The sequence below is a fragment of the Ranitomeya variabilis genome, chromosome 2 (genome assembly GCF_051348905.1).
Source record: "Ranitomeya variabilis isolate aRanVar5 chromosome 2, aRanVar5.hap1, whole genome shotgun sequence".
Taxonomy (NCBI): domain Eukaryota; kingdom Metazoa; phylum Chordata; class Amphibia; order Anura; family Dendrobatidae; genus Ranitomeya; species Ranitomeya variabilis.
Window position 1 is genome coordinate 1,105,341,348 of NC_135233.1, and position 16,966 is coordinate 1,105,358,313.

Genomic DNA, 16,966 nt, shown 5'->3' on the forward strand with positions numbered 1-16,966 from the left:
GTTAATAGCTTTGTTAACAAAGAATAATGGCATGTTTCTGCCCAGTTTCGAACTGGGGACCTTTCGTGTGTTAGGCGAACGTGATAACCACTACACTACAGAAACTCCATGCACAGCTCAAACTGTTCAAACATACCGAAGTGAAATTGAAAAAAATGATCCAGCCAAACTCAACAGGTCTTCCTCTATGTCTGAACACAGGACAAAGTGCACTTTCCAACCAAGGAACCTTTCTTTTGTCAGGCTAGTGAAAAAGAGAAAAAACATGCAAACAAAACCATTTTGCAAAAAGCAATCGCATGCCTTTGTCCAAAAGCCAAAAGAAAGAGAAAAAGCAAGTAGATGCCTGGTTTCGCACCTTGATCCTATCAGGTGTTACTTGAACTAGAAAAACTTATTCACTGTCAAAAACACACACTCTTGACAAAAGCAAACGCATGTAGAAACAAGCAAAGGGGTCAAAATGATGCTGATTACACCAACAATAGACACTTGTGATCAAAATAAAGAGAAACTGCATGCTTCTGCCCGGGATCGAACCGGAGACCTTTCGCGTGTAAAGCGAACGTGATAACCACTACACTACAGAAACGGAGCGAGAAAGGTTGCTGTGGTCAAGGCAAGGAATAAAGATCAAAGATTGAAAGTCAAAATGCATTGTTTCTGCCCAGTTTCGAACTGGGGACCTTTCGCGTGTGAGGCGAACGTGATAACCACTACACTACAGAAACCAGATAAAAGACATTACTGGGCTCATGACAAGCAATCGAGATCAAGAACTGAAAGTCAATAGCTTTGTTAACAAAGAATAATGGCATGTTTCTGCCCAGTTTCGAACTGGGGACCTTTCGCGTGTTAGGCGAACGTGATAACCACTACACTACAGAAACTCCATGCACAGCTCAAACTGTTCAAACATATCGAAATGAAATTGAAAAAAATGATCCAGCCAAACTCAACAGGTCTTCCTCTATGTCTGAACACAGGACAAAGTGCACTTTCCAACCAAGGAACCTTTCTTTTGTCAGGCTAGTGAAAAAGAGAAAAAACATGCAAACAAAACCATTTTGCAAAAAGCAATCGCATGCCTTTGTCCAAAAGCCAAAAAGAAAGAGAAAAAGCAAGTAGATGCCTGGTTTCGCACCTTGATCCTATCAGGTGTTACTTGAACTAGAAAAACGTATACACTGTCAAAAACACACACTCTTGACAAAAGCAAACGCATGTAGAAACAAGCAAAGGGGTCAAAATGATGCTGATTACACCAACAATAGACACTTGTGATCAAAATAAAGAGAAACCGCATGCTTCTGCCCGGGATCGAACCGGAGACCTTTCGCGTGTAAAGCGAACGTGATAACCACTACACTACAGAAACGGAGCGAAAAAGGTTGCTGTGGTCAAGGCAAGGAATAAAGATCAAGGATTGAAAGTCAAAACACATTGTTTCTGCCCAGTTTCGAACTGGGGACCTTTCGCGTGTGAGGCGAACGTGATAACCACTACACTACAGAAACTAGATAAAAGACATTACTGGGCTCATGACAAGCAATCGAGATCAAGAACTGAAAGTTAATAGCTTTGTTAACAAAGAATAATGGCATGTTTCTGCCCAGTTTCGAACTGGGGACCTTTCGCGTGTTAGGCGAACGTGATAACCACTACACTACAGAAACTCCATGCACAGCTCAAACTGTTCAAACATACCGAAGTGAAATTGAAAAAAATGATCCAGCCAAACTCAACAGGTCTTCCTCTATGTCTGAACACAGGACAAAGTGCACTTTCCAACCAAGGAACCTTTCTTTTGTCAGGCTAGTGAAAAAGAGAAAAAACATGCAAACAAAACCATTTTGCAAAAAGCAATCGCATGCCTTTGTCCAAAAGCCAAAAGAAAGAGAAAAAGCAAGTAGATGCCTGGTTTCGCACCTTGATCCTATCAGGTGTTACTTGAACTAGAAAAACTTATTCACTGTCAAAAACACACACTCTTGACAAAAGCAAACGCATGTAGAAACAAGCAAAGGGGTCAAAATGATGCTGATTACACCAACAATAGACACTTGTGATCAAAATAAAGAGAAACTGCATGCTTCTGCCCGGGATCGAACCGGAGACCTTTCGCGTGTAAAGCGAACGTGATAACCACTACACTACAGAAACGGAGCGAGAAAGGTTGCTGTGGTCAAGGCAAGGAATAAAGATCAAAGATTGAAAGTCAAAATGCATTGTTTCTGCCCAGTTTCGAACTGGGGACCTTTCGCGTGTGAGGCGAACGTGATAACCACTACACTACAGAAACCAGATAAAAGACATTACTGGGCTCATGACAAGCAATCGAGATCAAGAACTGAAAGTCAATAGCTTTGTTAACAAAGAATAATGGCATGTTTCTGCCCAGTTTCGAACTGGGGACCTTTCGCGTGTTAGGCGAACGTGATAACCACTACACTACAGAAACTCCATGCACAGCTCAAACTGTTCAAACATATCGAAATGAAATTGAAAAAAATGATCCAGCCAAACTCAACAGGTCTTCCTCTATGTCTGAACACAGGACAAAGTGCACTTTCCAACCAAGGAACCTTTCTTTTGTCAGGCTAGTGAAAAAGAGAAAAAACATGCAAACAAAACCATTTTGCAAAAAGCAATCGCATGCCTTTGTCCAAAAGCCAAAAAGAAAGAGAAAAAGCAAGTAGATGCCTGGTTTCGCACCTTGATCCTATCAGGTGTTACTTGAACTAGAAAAACGTATACACTGTCAAAAACACACACTCTTGACAAAAGCAAACGCATGTAGAAACAAGCAAAGGGGTCAAAATGATGCTGATTACACCAACAATAGACACTTGTGATCAAAATAAAGAGAAACCGCATGCTTCTGCCCGGGATCGAACCGGAGACCTTTCGCGTGTAAAGCGAACGTGATAACCACTACACTACAGAAACGGAGCGAAAAAGGTTGCTGTGGTCAAGGCAAGGAATAAAGATCAAGGATTGAAAGTCAAAACACATTGTTTCTGCCCAGTTTCGAACTGGGGACCTTTCGCGTGTGAGGCGAACGTGATAACCACTACACTACAGAAACTAGATAAAAGACATTACTGGGCTCATGACAAGCAATCGAGATCAAGAACTGAAAGTTAATAGCTTTGTTAACAAAGAATAATGGCATGTTTCTGCCCAGTTTCGAACTGGGGACCTTTCGCGTGTTAGGCGAACGTGATAACCACTACACTACAGAAACTCCATGCACAGCTCAAACTGTTCAAACATACCGAAGTGAAATTGAAAAAAATGATCCAGCCAAACTCAACAGGTCTTCCTCTATGTCTGAACACAGGACAAAGTGCACTTTCCAACCAAGGAACCTTTCTTTTGTCAGGCTAGTGAAAAAGAGAAAAAACATGCAAACAAAACCATTTTGCAAAAAGCAATCGCATGCCTTTGTCCAAAAGCCAAAAGAAAGAGAAAAAGCAAGTAGATGCCTGGTTTCGCACCTTGATCCTATCAGGTGTTACTTGAACTAGAAAAACTTATTCACTGTCAAAAACACACACTCTTGACAAAAGCAAACGCATGTAGAAACAAGCAAAGGGGTCAAAATGATGCTGATTACACCAACAATAGACACTTGTGATCAAAATAAAGAGAAACTGCATGCTTCTGCCCGGGATCGAACCGGAGACCTTTCGCGTGTAAAGCGAACGTGATAACCACTACACTACAGAAACGGAGCGAGAAAGGTTGCTGTGGTCAAGGCAAGGAATAAAGATCAAAGATTGAAAGTCAAAATGCATTGTTTCTGCCCAGTTTCGAACTGGGGACCTTTCGCGTGTGAGGCGAACGTGATAACCACTACACTACAGAAACCAGACAAAAGACATTACTGGGCTCATGACAAGCAATCGAGATCAAGAACTGAAAGTCAATAGCTTTGTTAACAAAGAATAATGGCATGTTTCTGCCCAGTTTCGAACTGGGGACCTTTCGCGTGTTAGGCGAACGTGATAACCACTACACTACAGAAACTCCATGCACAGCTCAAACTGTTCAAACATACCGAAATGAAATTGAAAAAAATGATCCAGCCAAACTCAACAGGTCTTCCTCTATGTCTGAACACAGGACAAAGTGCACTTTCCAACCAAGGAACCTTTCTTTTGTCAGGCTAGTGAAAAAGAGAAAAAACATGCAAACAAAACCATTTTGCAAAAAGCAATCGCATGCCTTTGTCCAAAAGCCAAAAAGAAAGAGAAAAAGCAAGTAGATGCCTGGTTTCGCACCTTGATCCTATCAGGTGTTACTTGAACTAGAAAAACTTATACACTGTCAAAAACACACACTCTTGACAAAAGCAAACGCATGTAGAAACAAGCAAAGGGGTCAAAATGATGCTGATTACACCAACAATAGACACTTGTGATCAAAATAAAGAGAAACCGCATGCTTCTGCCCGGGATCGAACCGGAGACCTTTCGCGTGTAAAGCGAACGTGATAACCACTACACTACAGAAACGGAGCGAAAAAGGTTGCTGTGGTCATGGCAAGGAATAAAGATCAAGGATTGAAAGTCAAAACGCATTGTTTCTGCCCAGTTTCGAACTGGGGACCTTTCGCGTGTGAGGCGAACGTGATAACCACTACACTACAGAAACTAGATAAAAGACATTACTGGGCTCATGACAAGCAATCGAGATCAAGAACTGAAAGTTAATAGCTTTGTTAACAAAGAATAATGGCATGTTTCTGCCCAGTTTCGAACTGGGGACCTTTCGCGTGTTAGGCGAACGTGATAACCACTACACTACAGAAACTCCATGCACAACTCAAACTGTTCAAACATACCGAAGTGAAATTGAAAAAAATGATCCAGCCAAACTCAACAGGTCTTCCTCTATGTCTGAACACAGGACAAAGTGCACTTTCCAACCAAGGAACCTTTCTTTTGTCAGGCTAGTGAAAAAGAGAAAAAACATGCAAACAAAACCATTTTGCAAAAAGCAATCGCATGCCTTTGTCCAAAAGCCAAAAGAAAGAGAAAAAGCAAGTAGATGCCTGGTTTCGCACCTTGATCCTATCAGGTGTTACTTGAACTAGAAAAACTTATTCACTGTCAAAAACACACACTCTTGACAAAAGCAAACGCATGTAGAAACAAGCAAAGGGGTCAAAATGATGCTGATTACACCAACAATAGACACTTGTGATCAAAATAAAGAGAAACTGCATGCTTCTGCCCGGGATCGAACCGGAGACCTTTCACGTGTAAAGCGAACGTGATAACCACTACACTACAGAAACGGAGCGAGAAAGGTTGCTGTGGTCAAGGCAAGGAATAAAGATCAAAGATTGAAAGTCAAAATGCATTGTTTCTGCCCAGTTTCGAACTGGGGACCTTTCGCGTGTGAGGCGAACGTGATAACCACTACACTACAGAAACCAGATAAAAGACATTACTGGGCTCATGACAAGCAATCGAGATCAAGAACTGAAAGTCAATAGCTTTGTTAACAAAGAATAATGGCATGTTTCTGCCCAGTTTCGAACTGGGGACCTTTCGCGTGTTAGGCGAACGTGATAACCACTACACTACAGAAACTCCATGCACAGCTCAAACTGTTCAAACATACCGAAATGAAATTGAAAAAAATGATCCAGCCAAACTCAACAGGTCTTCCTCTATGTCTGAACACAGGACAAAGTGCACTTTCCAACCAAGGAACCTTTCTTTTGTCAGGCTAGTGAAAAAGAGAAAAAACATGCAAACAAAACCATTTTGCAAAAAGCAATCGCATGCCTTTGTCCAAAAGCCAAAAAGAAAGAGAAAAAGCAAGTAGATGCCTGGTTTCGCACCTTGATCCTATCAGGTGTTACTTGAACTAGAAAAACTTATACACTGTCAAAAACACACACTCTTGACAAAAGCAAACGCATGTAGAAACAAGCAAAGGGGTCAAAATGATGCTGATTACACCAACAATAGACACTTGTGATCAAAATAAAGAGAAACCGCATGCTTCTGCCCGGGATCGAACCGGAGACCTTTCGCGTGTAAAGCGAACGTGATAACCACTACACTACAGAAACAGAGCGAAAAAGGTTGCTGTGGTCATGGCAAGGAATAAAGATCAAGGAGTGAAAGTCAAAACGCATTGTTTCTGCCCAGTTTCGAACTGGGGACCTTTCGCGTGTGAGGCGAACGTGATAACCACTACACTACAGAAACTAGATAAAAGACATTACTGGGCTCATGACAAGCAATCGAGATCAAGAACTGAAAGTCAATAGCTTTGTTAACAAAGAATAATGGCATGTTTCTGCCCAGTTTCGAACTGGGGACCTTTCGCGTGTTAGGCGAACGTGATAACCACTACACTACAGAAACTCCATGCACAGCGCAGACTGTTCAAACATACCGAAATGAAATTGAAAAAAATGATCCAGCCAAACTCAACAGGTCTTCCTCTATGTCTGAACACAGGACAAAGTGCACTTTCCAACCAAGGAACCTTTCTTTTGTCAGGCTAGTGAAAAAGAGAAAAAACATGCAAACAAAACCATTTTGCAAAAAGCAATCGCATGCCTTTGTCCAAAAGCCAAAAAGAAAGAGAAAAAGCAAGTAGATGCCTGGTTTCGCACCTTGATCCTATCAGGTGTTACTTGAACTAGAAAAACTTATACACTGTCAAAAACACACACTCTTGACAAAAGCAAACGCATGTAGAAACAAGCAAAGGGGTCAAAATGATGCTGATTACACCAACAATAGACACTTGTGATCAAAATAAAGAGAAACCGCATGCTTCTGCCCGGGATCGAACCGGAGACCTTTCGCGTGTAAAGCGAACGTGATAACCACTACACTACAGAAACGGAGCGAAAAAGGTTGCTGTGGTCAAGGCAAGGAATAAAGATCAAGGATTGAAAGTCAAAACGCATTGTTTCTGCCCAGTTTCGAACTGGGGACCTTTCGCGTGTGAGGCGAACGTGATAACCACTACACTACAGAAACTAGATAAAAGACATTACTGGGCTCATGACAAGCAATCGAGATCAAGAACTGAAAGTTAATAGCTTTGTTAACAAAGAATAATGGCATGTTTCTGCTCAGTTTCGAACTGGGGACCTTTCGCGTGTTAGGCGAACGTGATAACCACTACACTACAGAAACTCCATGCACAACTCAAACTGTTCAAACATACCGAAGTGAAATTGAAAAAAATGATCCAGCCAAACTCAACAGGTCTTCCTCTATGTCTGAACACAGGACAAAGTGCACTTTCCAACCAAGGAACCTTTCTTTTGTCAGGCTAGTGAAAAAGAGAAAAAACATGCAAACAAAACCATTTTGCAAAAAGCAATCGCATGCCTTTGTCCAAAAGCCAAAAGAAAGAGAAAAAGCAAGTAGATGCCTGGTTTCGCACCTTGATCCTATCAGGTGTTACTTGAACTAGAAAAACTTATTCACTGTCAAAAACACACACTCTTGACAAAAGCAAACGCATGTAGAAACAAGCAAAGGGGTCAAAATGATGCTGATTACACCAACAATAGACACTTGTGATCAAAATAAAGAGAAACTGCATGCTTCTGCCCGGGATCGAACCGGAGACCTTTCGCGTGTAAAGCGAACGTGATAACCACTACACTACAGAAACGGAGCGAGAAAGGTTGCTGTGGTCAAGGCAAGGAATAAAGATCAAAGATTGAAAGTCAAAATGCATTGTTTCTGCCCAGTTTCGAACTGGGGACCTTTCGCGTGTGAGGCGAACGTGATAACCACTACACTACAGAAACCAGATAAAAGACATTACTGGGCTCATGACAAGCAATCGAGATCAAGAACTGAAAGTCAATAGCTTTGTTAACAAACAATAATGGCATGTTTCTGCCCAGTTTTGAACTGGGGACCTTTCGCGTGTTAGGCGAACGTGATAACCACTACACTACAGAAACTCCATGCACAGCTCAAGCTGTTCAAACATACCGAAATGAAATTGAAAAAAATGATCCAGCCAAACTCAACAGGTCTTCCTCTATGTCTGAACACAGGACAAAGTGCACTTTCCAACCAAGGAACCTTTCTTTTGTCAGGCTAGTGAAAAAGAGAAAAAACATGCAAACAAAACCATTTTGCAAAAAGCAATCGCATGCCTTTGTCAAAAAGCCAAAAAGAAAGAGAAAAAGCAAGTAGATGCCTGGTTTCGCACCTTGATCCTATCAGGTGTTACTTGAACTAGAAAAACTTATACACTGTCAAAAACACACACTCTTGACAAAAGCAAACGCATGTAGAAACAAGCAAAGGGGTCAAAATGATGCTGATTACACCAACAATAGACACTTGTGATCAAAATAAAGAGAAACCGCATGCTTCTGCCCGGGATCGAACCGGAGACCTTTCGCGTGTAAAGCGAACGTGATAACCACTACACTACAGAAACGGAGCGAGAAAGGTTGCTGTGGTCAAGGCAAGGAATAAAGATCAAGGATTGAAAGTCAAAACGCATTGTTTCTGCCCAGTTTCGAACTAGGGACCTTTCGCGTGTGAGGCGAACGTGATAACCACTACACTACAGAAACCAGATAAAAGACATTACTGGGCTCATGACAAGCAATCGAGATCAAGAACTGAAAGTCAATAGCTTTGTTAACAAAGAATAATGGCATGTTTCTGCCCAGTTTCGAACTGGGGACCTTTCGCGTGTTAGGCGAACGTGATAACCACTACACTACAGAAACTCCATGCACAGCTCAAACTGTTCAAACATACCGAAATGAAATTGAAAAAAATGATCCAGCCAAACTCAACAGGTCTTCCTCTATGTCTGAACACAGGACAAAGTGCACTTTCCAACCAAGGAACCTTTCTTTTGTCAGGCTAGTGAAAAAGAGAAAAAACATGCAAACAAAACCATTTTGCAAAAAGCAATCGCATGCCTTTGTCCAAAAGCCAAAAAGAAAGAGAAAAAGCAAGTAGATGCCTGGTTTCGCACCTTGATCCTATCAGGTGTTACTTGAACTAGAAAAACTTATACACTGTCAAAAACACACACTCTTGACAAAAGCAAACGCATGTAGAAACAAGCAAAGGGGTCAAAATGATGCTGATTACACCAATAATAGACACTTGTGATCAAAATAAAGAGAAACCACATGCTTCTGCCCGGGATCGAACCGGAGACCTTTCGCGTGTAAAGTGAACGTGAAAACCACTACACTACAGAAACGGAGCGAAAAAGGTTGCTGTGGTCAAGGCAAGGAATAAAGATCAAGGATTGAAAGTCAAAACGCATTGTTTCTGCCCAGTTTCGAACTGGGGACCTTTCGCGTGTGAGGCGAACGTGATAACCACTACACTACAGAAACTAGATAAAAGACATTACTGGGCTCATGACAAGCAATCGAGATCAAGAACTGAAAGTCAATAGCTATGTTAACAAAGAATAATGGCATGTTTCTGCCCAGTTTCGAACTGGGGACCTTTCGCGTGTTAGGCGAACGTGATAACCACTACACTACAGAAACTCCATGCGCAGCTCAAACTGTTCAAACATACCGAAATGAAATTGAAAAAAATGATCCAGCCAAACTCAACAGGTCTTCCTCTATGTCTGAACACAGGACAAAGTGCACTTTCCAACCAAGGAACCTTTCTTTTGTCAGGCTAGTGAAAAAGAGAAAAAACATGCAAACAAAACCATTTTGCAAAAAGCAATCGCATGCCTTTGTCCAAAAGCCAAAAAGAAAGAGAAAAAGCAAGTAGATGCCTGGTTTCGCACCTTGATCCTATCAGGTGTTACTTGAACTAGAAAAACTTATACACTGTCAAAAACACACACTCTTGACAAAAGCAAACGCATGTAGAAACAAGCAAAGGGGTCAAAATGATGCTGATTACACCAACAATAGACACTTGTGATCAAAATAAAGAGAAACCGCATGCTTCTGCCCGGGATCGAACCGGAGACCTTTCGCGTGTAAAGCGAACGTGATAACCACTACACTACAGAAACGGAGCGAAAAAGGTTGCTGTGGTCAAGGCAAGGAATAAAGATCAAGGATTGAAAGTCAAAACGCATTGTTTCTGCCCAGTTTCGAACTGGGGACCTTTCGCGTGTGAGGCGAACGTGATAACCACTACACTACAGAAACTAGATAAAAGACATTACTGGGCTCATGACAAGCAATCGAGATCAAGAACTGAAAGTCAATAGCTTTGTTAACAAAGAATAATGGCATGTTTCTGCCCAGTTTCGAACTGGGGACCTTTCGCGTGTTAGGCGAACGTGATAACCACTACACTACAGAAACTCCATGCACAGCTCAAACTGTTCAAACATACCGAAATGAAATTGAAAAAAATGATCCAGCCAAACTCAACAGGTCTTCCTCTATGTCTGAACACAGGACAAAGTGCACTTTCCAACCAAGGAACCTTTCTTTTGTCAGGCTAGTGAAAAAGAGAAAAAACATGCAAACAAAACCATTTTGCAAAAAGCAATCGCATGCCTTTGTCCAAAAGCCAAAAAGAAAGAGAAAAAGCAAGTAGATGCCTGGTTTCGCACCTTGATCCTATCAGGTGTTACTTGAACTAGAAAAACTTATACACTGTCAAAAACACACACTCTTGACAAAAGCAAACGCATGTAGAAACAAGCAAAGGGGTCAAAATGATGCTGATTACACCAACAATAGACACTTGTGATCAAAATAAAGAGAAACCGCATGCTTCTGCCCGGGATCGAACCGGAGACCTTTCGCGTGTAAAGCGAACGTGATAACCACTACACTACAGAAACGGAGCGAAAAAGGTTGCTGTGGTCATGGCAAGGAATAAAGATCAAGGATTGAAAGTCAAAACGCATTGTTTCTGCCCAGTTTCGAACTGGGGACCTTTCGCGTGTGAGGCGAACGTGATAACCACTACACTACAGAAACTAGATAAAAGACATTACTGGGCTCATGACAAGCAATCGAGATCAAGAACTGAAAGTCAATAGCTTTGTTAACAAAGAATAATGGCATGTTTCTGCCCAGTTTCGAACTGGGGACCTTTCGCGTGTTAGGCGAACGTGATAACCACTACACTACAGAAACTCCATGCACAGCTCAAACTGTTCAAACATACCGAAATGAAATTGAAAAAAATGATCCAGCCAAACTCAACAGGTCTTCCTCTATGTCTGAACACAGGACAAAGTGCACTTTCCAACCAAGGAACCTTTCTTTTGTCAGGCTAGTGAAAAAGAGAAAAAACATGCAAACAAAACCATTTTGCAAAAAGCAATTGCATGCCTTTGTCCAAAAGCCAAAAAGAAAGAGAAAAAGCAAGTAGATGCCTGGTTTCGCACCTTGATCCTATCAGGTGTTACTTGAACTAGAAAAACTTATACACTGTCAAAAACACACACTCTTGACAAAAGCAAACGCATGTAGAAACAAGCAAAGGGGTCAAAATGATGCTGATTACACCAACAATAGACACTTGTGATCAAAATAAAGAGAAACCGCATGCTTCTGCCCGGGATCGAACCGGAGACCTTTCGCGTGTAAAGCGAACGTGATAACCACTACACTACAGAAACGGAGCGAAAAAGGTTGCTGTGGTCATGGCAAGGAATAAAGATCAAGGATTGAAAGTCAAAACGCATTGTTTCTGCCCAGTTTCGAACTGGGGACCTTTCGCGTGTGAGGCGAACGTGATAACCACTACACTACAGAAACTAGATAAAAGACATTACTGGGCTCATGACAAGCAATCGAGATCAAGAACTGAAAGTTAATAGCTTTGTTAACAAAGAATAATGGCATGTTTCTGCCCAGTTTCGAACTGGGGACCTTTCGCGTGTTAGGCGAACGTGATAACCACTACACTACAGAAACTCCATGCACAGCTCAGACTGTTCAAACATACCGAAATGAAATTGAAAAAAATGATCCAGCCAAACTCAACAGGCCTTCCTCTATGTCTGAACACAGGACAAAGTGCACTTTCCAACCAAGGAACCTTTCTTTTGTCAGGCTAGTGAAAAAGAGAAAAAACATGCAAACAAAACCATTTTGCAAAAAGCAATCGCAAGCCTTTGTCCAAAAGCCAAAAAGAAAGAGAAAAAGCAAGTAGATGCCTGGTTCGCACCTTGATCCTATCAGGTGTTACTTGAACTAGAAAAACTTATACACTGTCAAAAACACACACTCTTGACAAAAGCAAACGCATGTAGAAACAAGCAAAGGGGTCAAAATGATGCTGATTACACCAACAATAGACACTTGTGATCAAAATAAAGAGAAACCGCATGCCTCTGCCCGGGATCGAACCGGAGACCTTTCGCGTGTAAAGCGAACGTGATAACCACTACACTACAGAAACGGAGCGAAAAAGGTTGCTGTGGTCAAGGCAAGGAATAAAGATCAAGGATTGAAAGTCAAAACGCATTGTTTCTGCCCAGTTTCGAACTGGGGACCTTTCGCGTGTGAGGCGAACGTGATAACCACTACACTACAGAAACTAGATAAAAGACATTACTGGGCTCATGACAAGCAATCGAGATCAAGAACTGAAAGTCAATAGCTTTGTTAACAAAGAATAATGGCATGTTTCTGCCCAGTTTCGAACTGGGGACCTTTCGCGTGTTAGGCGAACGTGATAACCACTACACTACAGAAACTCCATGCACAGCTCAAACTGTTCAAACATACCGAAATGAAATTGAAAAAAATGATCCAGCCAAACTCAACAGGTCTTCCTCTATGTCTGAACACAGGACAAAGTGCACTTTCCAACCAAGGAACCTTTCTTTTGTCAGGCTAGTGAAAAAGAGAAAAAACATGCAAACAAAACCATTTTGCAAAAAGCAATCGCATGCCTTTGTCCAAAAGCCAAAAAGAAAGAGAAAAAGCAAGTAGATGCCTGGTTTCGCACCTTGATCCTATCAGGTGTTACTTGAACTAGAAAAACTTATTCACTGTCAAAAACACACACTCTTGACAAAAGCAAACGCATGTAGAAACAAGCAAAGGGGTCAAAATGATGCTGATTACACCAACAATAGACACTTGTGATCAAAATAAAGAGAAACTGCATACTTCTGCCCGGGATCGAACCGGAGACCTTTCGCGTGTAAAGCGAACGTGATAACCACTACACTACAGAAACGGAGCGAGAAAGGTTACTGTGGTCAAGGCAAGGAATAAAGATCAAGGATTGAAAGTCAAAACGCATTGTTTCTGCCCAGTTTCGAACTAGGGACCTTTCGCGTGTGAGGCGAACGTGATAACCACTACACTACAGAAACCAGATAAAAGACATTACTGGGCTCATGACAAGCAATCGAGATCAAGAACTGAAAGTCAATAGCTTTGTTAACAAAGAATAATGGCATGTTTCTGCCCAGTTTCGAACTGGGGACCTTTCGCATGTTAGGCGAACGTGATAACCACTACACTACAGAAACGGAGCGAAAAAGGTTGCTGTGGTCAAGGCAAGGAATAAAGATCAAGGATTGAAAGTCAAAACGCATTGTTTCTGCCCAGTTTCGAACTGGGGACCTTTCGCGTGTGAGGCGAACGTGATAACCACTACACTACAGAAACTAGATAAAAGACATTACTGGGCTCATGACAAGCAATCGAGATCAAGAACTGAAAGTCAATAGCTTTGTTAACAAAGAATAATGGCATGTTTCTGCCCAGTTTCGAACTGGGGACCTTTCGCGTGTTAGGCGAACGTGATAACCACTACACTACAGAAACTCCATGCACAACTCAAACTGTTCAAACATACCGAAGTGAAATTGAAAAAAATGATCCAGCCAAACTCAACAGGTCTTCCTCTATGTCTGAACACAGGACAAAGTGCACTTTCCAACCAAGGAACCTTTCTTTTGTCAGGCTAGTGAAAAAGAGAAAAAACATGCAAACAAAACCATTTTGCAAAAAGCAATCGCATGCCTTTGTCCAAAAGCCAAAAGAAAGAGAAAAAGCAAGTAGATGCCTGGTTTCGCACCTTGATCCTATCAGGTGTTACTTGAACTAGAAAAACTTATTCACTGTCAAAAACACACACTCTTGACAAAAGCAAACGCATGTAGAAACAAGCAAAGGGGTCAAAATGATGCTGATTACACCAACAATAGACACTTGTGATCAAAATAAAGAGAAACCGCATGCTTCTGCCCGGGATCGAACCGGAGACCTTTCGCGTGTAAAGCGAACGTGATAACCACTACACTACAGAAACGGAGCGAAAAAGGTTGCTGTGGTCAAGGCAAGGAATAAAGATCAAGGATTGAAAGTCAAAACGCATTGTTTCTGCCCAGTTTCGAACTGGGGACCTTTCGCGTGTGAGGCGAACGTGATAACCACTACACTACAGAAACTAGATAAAAGACATTACTGGGCTCATGACAAGCAATCGAGATCAAGAACTGAAAGTTAATAGCTTTGTTAACAAAGAATAATGGCATGTTTCTGCCCAGTTTCGAACTGGGGACCTTTCGCGTGTTAGGCGAACGTGATAACCACTACACTACAGAAACTCCATGCACAGCTCAAACTGTTCAAACATACCGAAATGAAATTGAAAAAAATGATCCAGCCAAACTCAACAGGTCTTCCTCTATGTCTGAACACAGGACAAAGTGCACTTTCCAACCAAGGAACCTTTCTTTTGTCAGGCTAGTGAAAAAGAGAAAAAACATGCAAACAAAACCATTTTGCAAAAAGCAATCGCATGCCTTTGTCCAAAAGCCAAAAAGAAAGAGAAAAAGCAAGTAGATGCCTGGTTTCGCACCTTGATCCTATCAGGTGTTACTTGAACTAGAAAAACTTATTCACTGTCAAAAACACACACTCTTGACAAAAGCAAACGCATGTAGAAACAAGCAAAGGGGTCAAAATGATGCTGATTACACCAACAATAGACACTTGTGATCAAAATAAAGAGAAACTGCATACTTCTGCCCGGGATCGAACCGGAGACCTTTCGCGTGTAAAGCAAACGTGATAACCACTACACTACAGAAACGGAGCGAGAAAGGTTGCTGTGGTCAAGGCAAGGAATAAAGATCAAGGATTGAAAGTCAAAACACATTGTTTCTGCCCAGTTTCGAACTAGGGACCTTTCGCGTGTGAGGCGAACGTGATAACCACTACACTACAGAAACCAGATAAAAGACATTACTGGGCTCATGACAAGCAATCGAGATCAAGAACTGAAAGTCAATAGCTTTGTTAACAAAGAATAATGGCATGTTTCTGCCCAGTTTCGAACTGGGGACCTTTCGCGTGTTAGGCGAACGTGATAACCACTACACTACAGAAACTCCATGCACAGCTCAAACTGTTCAAACATACCGAAATGAAATTGAAAAAAATGATCCAGCCAAACTCAACAGGTCTTCCTCTATGTCTGAACACAGGACAAAGTGCACTTTCCAACCAAGGAACCTTTCTTTTGTCAGGCTAGTGAAAAAGAGAAAAAACATGCAAACAAAACCATTTTGCAAAAAGCAATCGCATGCCTTTGTCCAAAAGCCAAAAAGAAAGAGAAAAAGCAAGTAGATGCCTGGTTTCGCACCTTGATCCTATCAGGTGTTACTTGAACTAGAAAAACTTATACACTGTCAAAAACACACACTCTTGACAAAAGCAAACGCATGTAGAAACAAGCAAAGGGGTCAAAATGATGCTGATTACACCAACAATAGACACTTGTGATCAAAATAAAGAGAAACCGCATGCTTCTGCCCGGGATCGAACCGGAGACCTTTCGCGTGTAAAGCGAACGTGATAACCACTACACTACAGAAACGGAGCGAAAAAGGTTGCTGTGGTCAAGGCAAGGAATAAAGATCAAGGATTGAAAGTCAAAACGCATTGTTTCTGCCCAGTTTCGAACTGGGGACCTTTCGCGTGTGAGGCGAACGTGATAACCACTACACTACAGAAACTAGATAAAAGACATTACTGGGCTCATGACAAGCAATCGAGATCAAGAACTGAAAGTCAATAGCTTTGTTAACAAAGAATAATGGCATGTTTCTGCCCAGTTTCGAACTGGGGACCTTTCGCGTGTTAGGCGAACGTGATAACCACTACACTACAGAAACTCCATGCACGGCTCAAACTGTTCAAACATACCGAAATGAAATTGAAAAAAATGATCCAGCCAAACTCAACAGGTCTTCCTCTATGTCTGAACACAGGACAAAGTGCACTTTCCAACCAAGGAACCTTTCTTTTGTCAGGCTAGTGAAAAAGAGAAAAAACATGCAAACAAAACCATTTTGCAAAAAGCAATCGCATGCCTTTGTCCAAAAGCCAAAAAGAAAGAGAAAAAGCAAGTAGATGCCTGGTTTCGCACCTTGATCCTATCAGGTGTTACTTGAACTAGAAAAACTTATACACTGTCAAAAACACACACTCTTGACAAAAGCAAACGCATGTAGAAACAAGCAAAGGGGTCAAAATGATGCTGATTACACCAACAATAGACACTTGTGATCAAAATAAAGAGAAACCGCATGCTTCTGCCCGGGATCGAACCGGAGACCTTTCGCGTGTAAAGCGAACGTGATAACCACTACACTACAGAAACGGAGCGAAAAAGGTTGCTGTGGTCATGGCAAGGAATAAAGATCAAGGATTGAAAGTCAAAACGCATTGTTTCTGCCCAGTTTCGAACTGGGGACCTTTCGCGTGTGAGGCGAACGTGATAACCACTACACTACAGAAACTAGATAAAAGACATTACTGGGCTCATGACAAGCAATCGAGATCAAGAACTGAAAGTCAATAGCTTTGTTAACAAATAATAATGGCATGTTTCTGCCCAGTTTCGAACTGGGGACCTTTCGCGTGTTAGGCGAACGTGATAACCACTACACTACAGAAACTCCATGCACAGCTCAAACTGTTCAAACATACCGAAATGAAATTGAAAAAAATGATCCAGCCAAA

General features: G+C 41.7%; 61 non-coding genes across 61 annotated transcripts; all 61 read right to left on the bottom strand.

The window, feature by feature from the left end:
• Positions 1 to 519: 519 nt before the first annotated feature.
• On the bottom strand, positions 520 to 592 carry TRNAV-UAC (transfer RNA valine (anticodon UAC)). The gene has a single exon. It is a non-coding gene; the product is annotated as a tRNA-Val (tRNA).
• Positions 593 to 658: 66 nt separating this feature from the next.
• TRNAV-CAC (transfer RNA valine (anticodon CAC)) lies at positions 659 to 731 on the bottom strand. The gene has a single exon. It is a non-coding gene; the product is annotated as a tRNA-Val (tRNA).
• An 86-nt stretch (positions 732 to 817) lies between these two features.
• On the bottom strand, positions 818 to 890 carry TRNAV-AAC (transfer RNA valine (anticodon AAC)). Its single transcript has one exon. It is a non-coding gene; the product is annotated as a tRNA-Val (tRNA).
• A 415-nt stretch (positions 891 to 1,305) lies between these two features.
• TRNAV-UAC (transfer RNA valine (anticodon UAC)) lies at positions 1,306 to 1,378 on the bottom strand. Its single transcript has one exon. It is a non-coding gene; the product is annotated as a tRNA-Val (tRNA).
• Positions 1,379 to 1,444: 66 nt separating this feature from the next.
• Positions 1,445 to 1,517, bottom strand: TRNAV-CAC (transfer RNA valine (anticodon CAC)). Its single transcript has one exon. It is a non-coding gene; the product is annotated as a tRNA-Val (tRNA).
• Positions 1,518 to 1,603: 86 nt separating this feature from the next.
• On the bottom strand, positions 1,604 to 1,676 carry TRNAV-AAC (transfer RNA valine (anticodon AAC)). Its single transcript has one exon. It is a non-coding gene; the product is annotated as a tRNA-Val (tRNA).
• Positions 1,677 to 2,090: 414 nt separating this feature from the next.
• TRNAV-UAC (transfer RNA valine (anticodon UAC)) lies at positions 2,091 to 2,163 on the bottom strand. The gene has a single exon. It is a non-coding gene; the product is annotated as a tRNA-Val (tRNA).
• Positions 2,164 to 2,229: 66 nt separating this feature from the next.
• TRNAV-CAC (transfer RNA valine (anticodon CAC)) lies at positions 2,230 to 2,302 on the bottom strand. The gene has a single exon. It is a non-coding gene; the product is annotated as a tRNA-Val (tRNA).
• An 86-nt stretch (positions 2,303 to 2,388) lies between these two features.
• On the bottom strand, positions 2,389 to 2,461 carry TRNAV-AAC (transfer RNA valine (anticodon AAC)). The gene has a single exon. It is a non-coding gene; the product is annotated as a tRNA-Val (tRNA).
• Positions 2,462 to 2,876: 415 nt separating this feature from the next.
• On the bottom strand, positions 2,877 to 2,949 carry TRNAV-UAC (transfer RNA valine (anticodon UAC)). Its single transcript has one exon. It is a non-coding gene; the product is annotated as a tRNA-Val (tRNA).
• A 66-nt stretch (positions 2,950 to 3,015) lies between these two features.
• On the bottom strand, positions 3,016 to 3,088 carry TRNAV-CAC (transfer RNA valine (anticodon CAC)). The gene has a single exon. It is a non-coding gene; the product is annotated as a tRNA-Val (tRNA).
• Positions 3,089 to 3,174: 86 nt separating this feature from the next.
• TRNAV-AAC (transfer RNA valine (anticodon AAC)) lies at positions 3,175 to 3,247 on the bottom strand. Its single transcript has one exon. It is a non-coding gene; the product is annotated as a tRNA-Val (tRNA).
• Positions 3,248 to 3,661: 414 nt separating this feature from the next.
• On the bottom strand, positions 3,662 to 3,734 carry TRNAV-UAC (transfer RNA valine (anticodon UAC)). The gene has a single exon. It is a non-coding gene; the product is annotated as a tRNA-Val (tRNA).
• Positions 3,735 to 3,800: 66 nt separating this feature from the next.
• On the bottom strand, positions 3,801 to 3,873 carry TRNAV-CAC (transfer RNA valine (anticodon CAC)). Its single transcript has one exon. It is a non-coding gene; the product is annotated as a tRNA-Val (tRNA).
• Positions 3,874 to 3,959: 86 nt separating this feature from the next.
• On the bottom strand, positions 3,960 to 4,032 carry TRNAV-AAC (transfer RNA valine (anticodon AAC)). Its single transcript has one exon. It is a non-coding gene; the product is annotated as a tRNA-Val (tRNA).
• Positions 4,033 to 4,447: 415 nt separating this feature from the next.
• On the bottom strand, positions 4,448 to 4,520 carry TRNAV-UAC (transfer RNA valine (anticodon UAC)). Its single transcript has one exon. It is a non-coding gene; the product is annotated as a tRNA-Val (tRNA).
• Positions 4,521 to 4,586: 66 nt separating this feature from the next.
• On the bottom strand, positions 4,587 to 4,659 carry TRNAV-CAC (transfer RNA valine (anticodon CAC)). Its single transcript has one exon. It is a non-coding gene; the product is annotated as a tRNA-Val (tRNA).
• An 86-nt stretch (positions 4,660 to 4,745) lies between these two features.
• TRNAV-AAC (transfer RNA valine (anticodon AAC)) lies at positions 4,746 to 4,818 on the bottom strand. Its single transcript has one exon. It is a non-coding gene; the product is annotated as a tRNA-Val (tRNA).
• A 414-nt stretch (positions 4,819 to 5,232) lies between these two features.
• On the bottom strand, positions 5,233 to 5,305 carry TRNAV-UAC (transfer RNA valine (anticodon UAC)). The gene has a single exon. It is a non-coding gene; the product is annotated as a tRNA-Val (tRNA).
• A 66-nt stretch (positions 5,306 to 5,371) lies between these two features.
• On the bottom strand, positions 5,372 to 5,444 carry TRNAV-CAC (transfer RNA valine (anticodon CAC)). The gene has a single exon. It is a non-coding gene; the product is annotated as a tRNA-Val (tRNA).
• An 86-nt stretch (positions 5,445 to 5,530) lies between these two features.
• Positions 5,531 to 5,603, bottom strand: TRNAV-AAC (transfer RNA valine (anticodon AAC)). The gene has a single exon. It is a non-coding gene; the product is annotated as a tRNA-Val (tRNA).
• Positions 5,604 to 6,018: 415 nt separating this feature from the next.
• Positions 6,019 to 6,091, bottom strand: TRNAV-UAC (transfer RNA valine (anticodon UAC)). Its single transcript has one exon. It is a non-coding gene; the product is annotated as a tRNA-Val (tRNA).
• A 66-nt stretch (positions 6,092 to 6,157) lies between these two features.
• TRNAV-CAC (transfer RNA valine (anticodon CAC)) lies at positions 6,158 to 6,230 on the bottom strand. Its single transcript has one exon. It is a non-coding gene; the product is annotated as a tRNA-Val (tRNA).
• Positions 6,231 to 6,316: 86 nt separating this feature from the next.
• On the bottom strand, positions 6,317 to 6,389 carry TRNAV-AAC (transfer RNA valine (anticodon AAC)). The gene has a single exon. It is a non-coding gene; the product is annotated as a tRNA-Val (tRNA).
• Positions 6,390 to 6,804: 415 nt separating this feature from the next.
• Positions 6,805 to 6,877, bottom strand: TRNAV-UAC (transfer RNA valine (anticodon UAC)). Its single transcript has one exon. It is a non-coding gene; the product is annotated as a tRNA-Val (tRNA).
• A 66-nt stretch (positions 6,878 to 6,943) lies between these two features.
• On the bottom strand, positions 6,944 to 7,016 carry TRNAV-CAC (transfer RNA valine (anticodon CAC)). The gene has a single exon. It is a non-coding gene; the product is annotated as a tRNA-Val (tRNA).
• A 573-nt stretch (positions 7,017 to 7,589) lies between these two features.
• Positions 7,590 to 7,662, bottom strand: TRNAV-UAC (transfer RNA valine (anticodon UAC)). The gene has a single exon. It is a non-coding gene; the product is annotated as a tRNA-Val (tRNA).
• Positions 7,663 to 7,728: 66 nt separating this feature from the next.
• On the bottom strand, positions 7,729 to 7,801 carry TRNAV-CAC (transfer RNA valine (anticodon CAC)). Its single transcript has one exon. It is a non-coding gene; the product is annotated as a tRNA-Val (tRNA).
• A 574-nt stretch (positions 7,802 to 8,375) lies between these two features.
• Positions 8,376 to 8,448, bottom strand: TRNAV-UAC (transfer RNA valine (anticodon UAC)). Its single transcript has one exon. It is a non-coding gene; the product is annotated as a tRNA-Val (tRNA).
• A 66-nt stretch (positions 8,449 to 8,514) lies between these two features.
• Positions 8,515 to 8,587, bottom strand: TRNAV-CAC (transfer RNA valine (anticodon CAC)). The gene has a single exon. It is a non-coding gene; the product is annotated as a tRNA-Val (tRNA).
• Positions 8,588 to 8,673: 86 nt separating this feature from the next.
• TRNAV-AAC (transfer RNA valine (anticodon AAC)) lies at positions 8,674 to 8,746 on the bottom strand. Its single transcript has one exon. It is a non-coding gene; the product is annotated as a tRNA-Val (tRNA).
• Positions 8,747 to 9,300: 554 nt separating this feature from the next.
• TRNAV-CAC (transfer RNA valine (anticodon CAC)) lies at positions 9,301 to 9,373 on the bottom strand. Its single transcript has one exon. It is a non-coding gene; the product is annotated as a tRNA-Val (tRNA).
• Positions 9,374 to 9,459: 86 nt separating this feature from the next.
• TRNAV-AAC (transfer RNA valine (anticodon AAC)) lies at positions 9,460 to 9,532 on the bottom strand. Its single transcript has one exon. It is a non-coding gene; the product is annotated as a tRNA-Val (tRNA).
• A 415-nt stretch (positions 9,533 to 9,947) lies between these two features.
• On the bottom strand, positions 9,948 to 10,020 carry TRNAV-UAC (transfer RNA valine (anticodon UAC)). Its single transcript has one exon. It is a non-coding gene; the product is annotated as a tRNA-Val (tRNA).
• Positions 10,021 to 10,086: 66 nt separating this feature from the next.
• TRNAV-CAC (transfer RNA valine (anticodon CAC)) lies at positions 10,087 to 10,159 on the bottom strand. Its single transcript has one exon. It is a non-coding gene; the product is annotated as a tRNA-Val (tRNA).
• An 86-nt stretch (positions 10,160 to 10,245) lies between these two features.
• TRNAV-AAC (transfer RNA valine (anticodon AAC)) lies at positions 10,246 to 10,318 on the bottom strand. Its single transcript has one exon. It is a non-coding gene; the product is annotated as a tRNA-Val (tRNA).
• A 415-nt stretch (positions 10,319 to 10,733) lies between these two features.
• Positions 10,734 to 10,806, bottom strand: TRNAV-UAC (transfer RNA valine (anticodon UAC)). The gene has a single exon. It is a non-coding gene; the product is annotated as a tRNA-Val (tRNA).
• A 66-nt stretch (positions 10,807 to 10,872) lies between these two features.
• On the bottom strand, positions 10,873 to 10,945 carry TRNAV-CAC (transfer RNA valine (anticodon CAC)). Its single transcript has one exon. It is a non-coding gene; the product is annotated as a tRNA-Val (tRNA).
• An 86-nt stretch (positions 10,946 to 11,031) lies between these two features.
• TRNAV-AAC (transfer RNA valine (anticodon AAC)) lies at positions 11,032 to 11,104 on the bottom strand. The gene has a single exon. It is a non-coding gene; the product is annotated as a tRNA-Val (tRNA).
• A 415-nt stretch (positions 11,105 to 11,519) lies between these two features.
• Positions 11,520 to 11,592, bottom strand: TRNAV-UAC (transfer RNA valine (anticodon UAC)). Its single transcript has one exon. It is a non-coding gene; the product is annotated as a tRNA-Val (tRNA).
• A 66-nt stretch (positions 11,593 to 11,658) lies between these two features.
• TRNAV-CAC (transfer RNA valine (anticodon CAC)) lies at positions 11,659 to 11,731 on the bottom strand. The gene has a single exon. It is a non-coding gene; the product is annotated as a tRNA-Val (tRNA).
• Positions 11,732 to 11,817: 86 nt separating this feature from the next.
• TRNAV-AAC (transfer RNA valine (anticodon AAC)) lies at positions 11,818 to 11,890 on the bottom strand. Its single transcript has one exon. It is a non-coding gene; the product is annotated as a tRNA-Val (tRNA).
• A 414-nt stretch (positions 11,891 to 12,304) lies between these two features.
• On the bottom strand, positions 12,305 to 12,377 carry TRNAV-UAC (transfer RNA valine (anticodon UAC)). The gene has a single exon. It is a non-coding gene; the product is annotated as a tRNA-Val (tRNA).
• A 66-nt stretch (positions 12,378 to 12,443) lies between these two features.
• Positions 12,444 to 12,516, bottom strand: TRNAV-CAC (transfer RNA valine (anticodon CAC)). The gene has a single exon. It is a non-coding gene; the product is annotated as a tRNA-Val (tRNA).
• Positions 12,517 to 12,602: 86 nt separating this feature from the next.
• TRNAV-AAC (transfer RNA valine (anticodon AAC)) lies at positions 12,603 to 12,675 on the bottom strand. Its single transcript has one exon. It is a non-coding gene; the product is annotated as a tRNA-Val (tRNA).
• A 415-nt stretch (positions 12,676 to 13,090) lies between these two features.
• On the bottom strand, positions 13,091 to 13,163 carry TRNAV-UAC (transfer RNA valine (anticodon UAC)). Its single transcript has one exon. It is a non-coding gene; the product is annotated as a tRNA-Val (tRNA).
• A 66-nt stretch (positions 13,164 to 13,229) lies between these two features.
• TRNAV-CAC (transfer RNA valine (anticodon CAC)) lies at positions 13,230 to 13,302 on the bottom strand. Its single transcript has one exon. It is a non-coding gene; the product is annotated as a tRNA-Val (tRNA).
• Positions 13,303 to 13,388: 86 nt separating this feature from the next.
• Positions 13,389 to 13,461, bottom strand: TRNAV-AAC (transfer RNA valine (anticodon AAC)). Its single transcript has one exon. It is a non-coding gene; the product is annotated as a tRNA-Val (tRNA).
• A 66-nt stretch (positions 13,462 to 13,527) lies between these two features.
• TRNAV-CAC (transfer RNA valine (anticodon CAC)) lies at positions 13,528 to 13,600 on the bottom strand. The gene has a single exon. It is a non-coding gene; the product is annotated as a tRNA-Val (tRNA).
• Positions 13,601 to 13,686: 86 nt separating this feature from the next.
• TRNAV-AAC (transfer RNA valine (anticodon AAC)) lies at positions 13,687 to 13,759 on the bottom strand. The gene has a single exon. It is a non-coding gene; the product is annotated as a tRNA-Val (tRNA).
• Positions 13,760 to 14,173: 414 nt separating this feature from the next.
• TRNAV-UAC (transfer RNA valine (anticodon UAC)) lies at positions 14,174 to 14,246 on the bottom strand. The gene has a single exon. It is a non-coding gene; the product is annotated as a tRNA-Val (tRNA).
• A 66-nt stretch (positions 14,247 to 14,312) lies between these two features.
• On the bottom strand, positions 14,313 to 14,385 carry TRNAV-CAC (transfer RNA valine (anticodon CAC)). The gene has a single exon. It is a non-coding gene; the product is annotated as a tRNA-Val (tRNA).
• Positions 14,386 to 14,471: 86 nt separating this feature from the next.
• On the bottom strand, positions 14,472 to 14,544 carry TRNAV-AAC (transfer RNA valine (anticodon AAC)). The gene has a single exon. It is a non-coding gene; the product is annotated as a tRNA-Val (tRNA).
• Positions 14,545 to 15,098: 554 nt separating this feature from the next.
• TRNAV-CAC (transfer RNA valine (anticodon CAC)) lies at positions 15,099 to 15,171 on the bottom strand. The gene has a single exon. It is a non-coding gene; the product is annotated as a tRNA-Val (tRNA).
• Positions 15,172 to 15,257: 86 nt separating this feature from the next.
• On the bottom strand, positions 15,258 to 15,330 carry TRNAV-AAC (transfer RNA valine (anticodon AAC)). Its single transcript has one exon. It is a non-coding gene; the product is annotated as a tRNA-Val (tRNA).
• A 415-nt stretch (positions 15,331 to 15,745) lies between these two features.
• Positions 15,746 to 15,818, bottom strand: TRNAV-UAC (transfer RNA valine (anticodon UAC)). The gene has a single exon. It is a non-coding gene; the product is annotated as a tRNA-Val (tRNA).
• A 66-nt stretch (positions 15,819 to 15,884) lies between these two features.
• On the bottom strand, positions 15,885 to 15,957 carry TRNAV-CAC (transfer RNA valine (anticodon CAC)). Its single transcript has one exon. It is a non-coding gene; the product is annotated as a tRNA-Val (tRNA).
• An 86-nt stretch (positions 15,958 to 16,043) lies between these two features.
• Positions 16,044 to 16,116, bottom strand: TRNAV-AAC (transfer RNA valine (anticodon AAC)). Its single transcript has one exon. It is a non-coding gene; the product is annotated as a tRNA-Val (tRNA).
• Positions 16,117 to 16,531: 415 nt separating this feature from the next.
• On the bottom strand, positions 16,532 to 16,604 carry TRNAV-UAC (transfer RNA valine (anticodon UAC)). The gene has a single exon. It is a non-coding gene; the product is annotated as a tRNA-Val (tRNA).
• A 66-nt stretch (positions 16,605 to 16,670) lies between these two features.
• On the bottom strand, positions 16,671 to 16,743 carry TRNAV-CAC (transfer RNA valine (anticodon CAC)). Its single transcript has one exon. It is a non-coding gene; the product is annotated as a tRNA-Val (tRNA).
• Positions 16,744 to 16,829: 86 nt separating this feature from the next.
• Positions 16,830 to 16,902, bottom strand: TRNAV-AAC (transfer RNA valine (anticodon AAC)). The gene has a single exon. It is a non-coding gene; the product is annotated as a tRNA-Val (tRNA).
• Between the last annotated feature and the right edge of the window lie 64 nt (positions 16,903 to 16,966).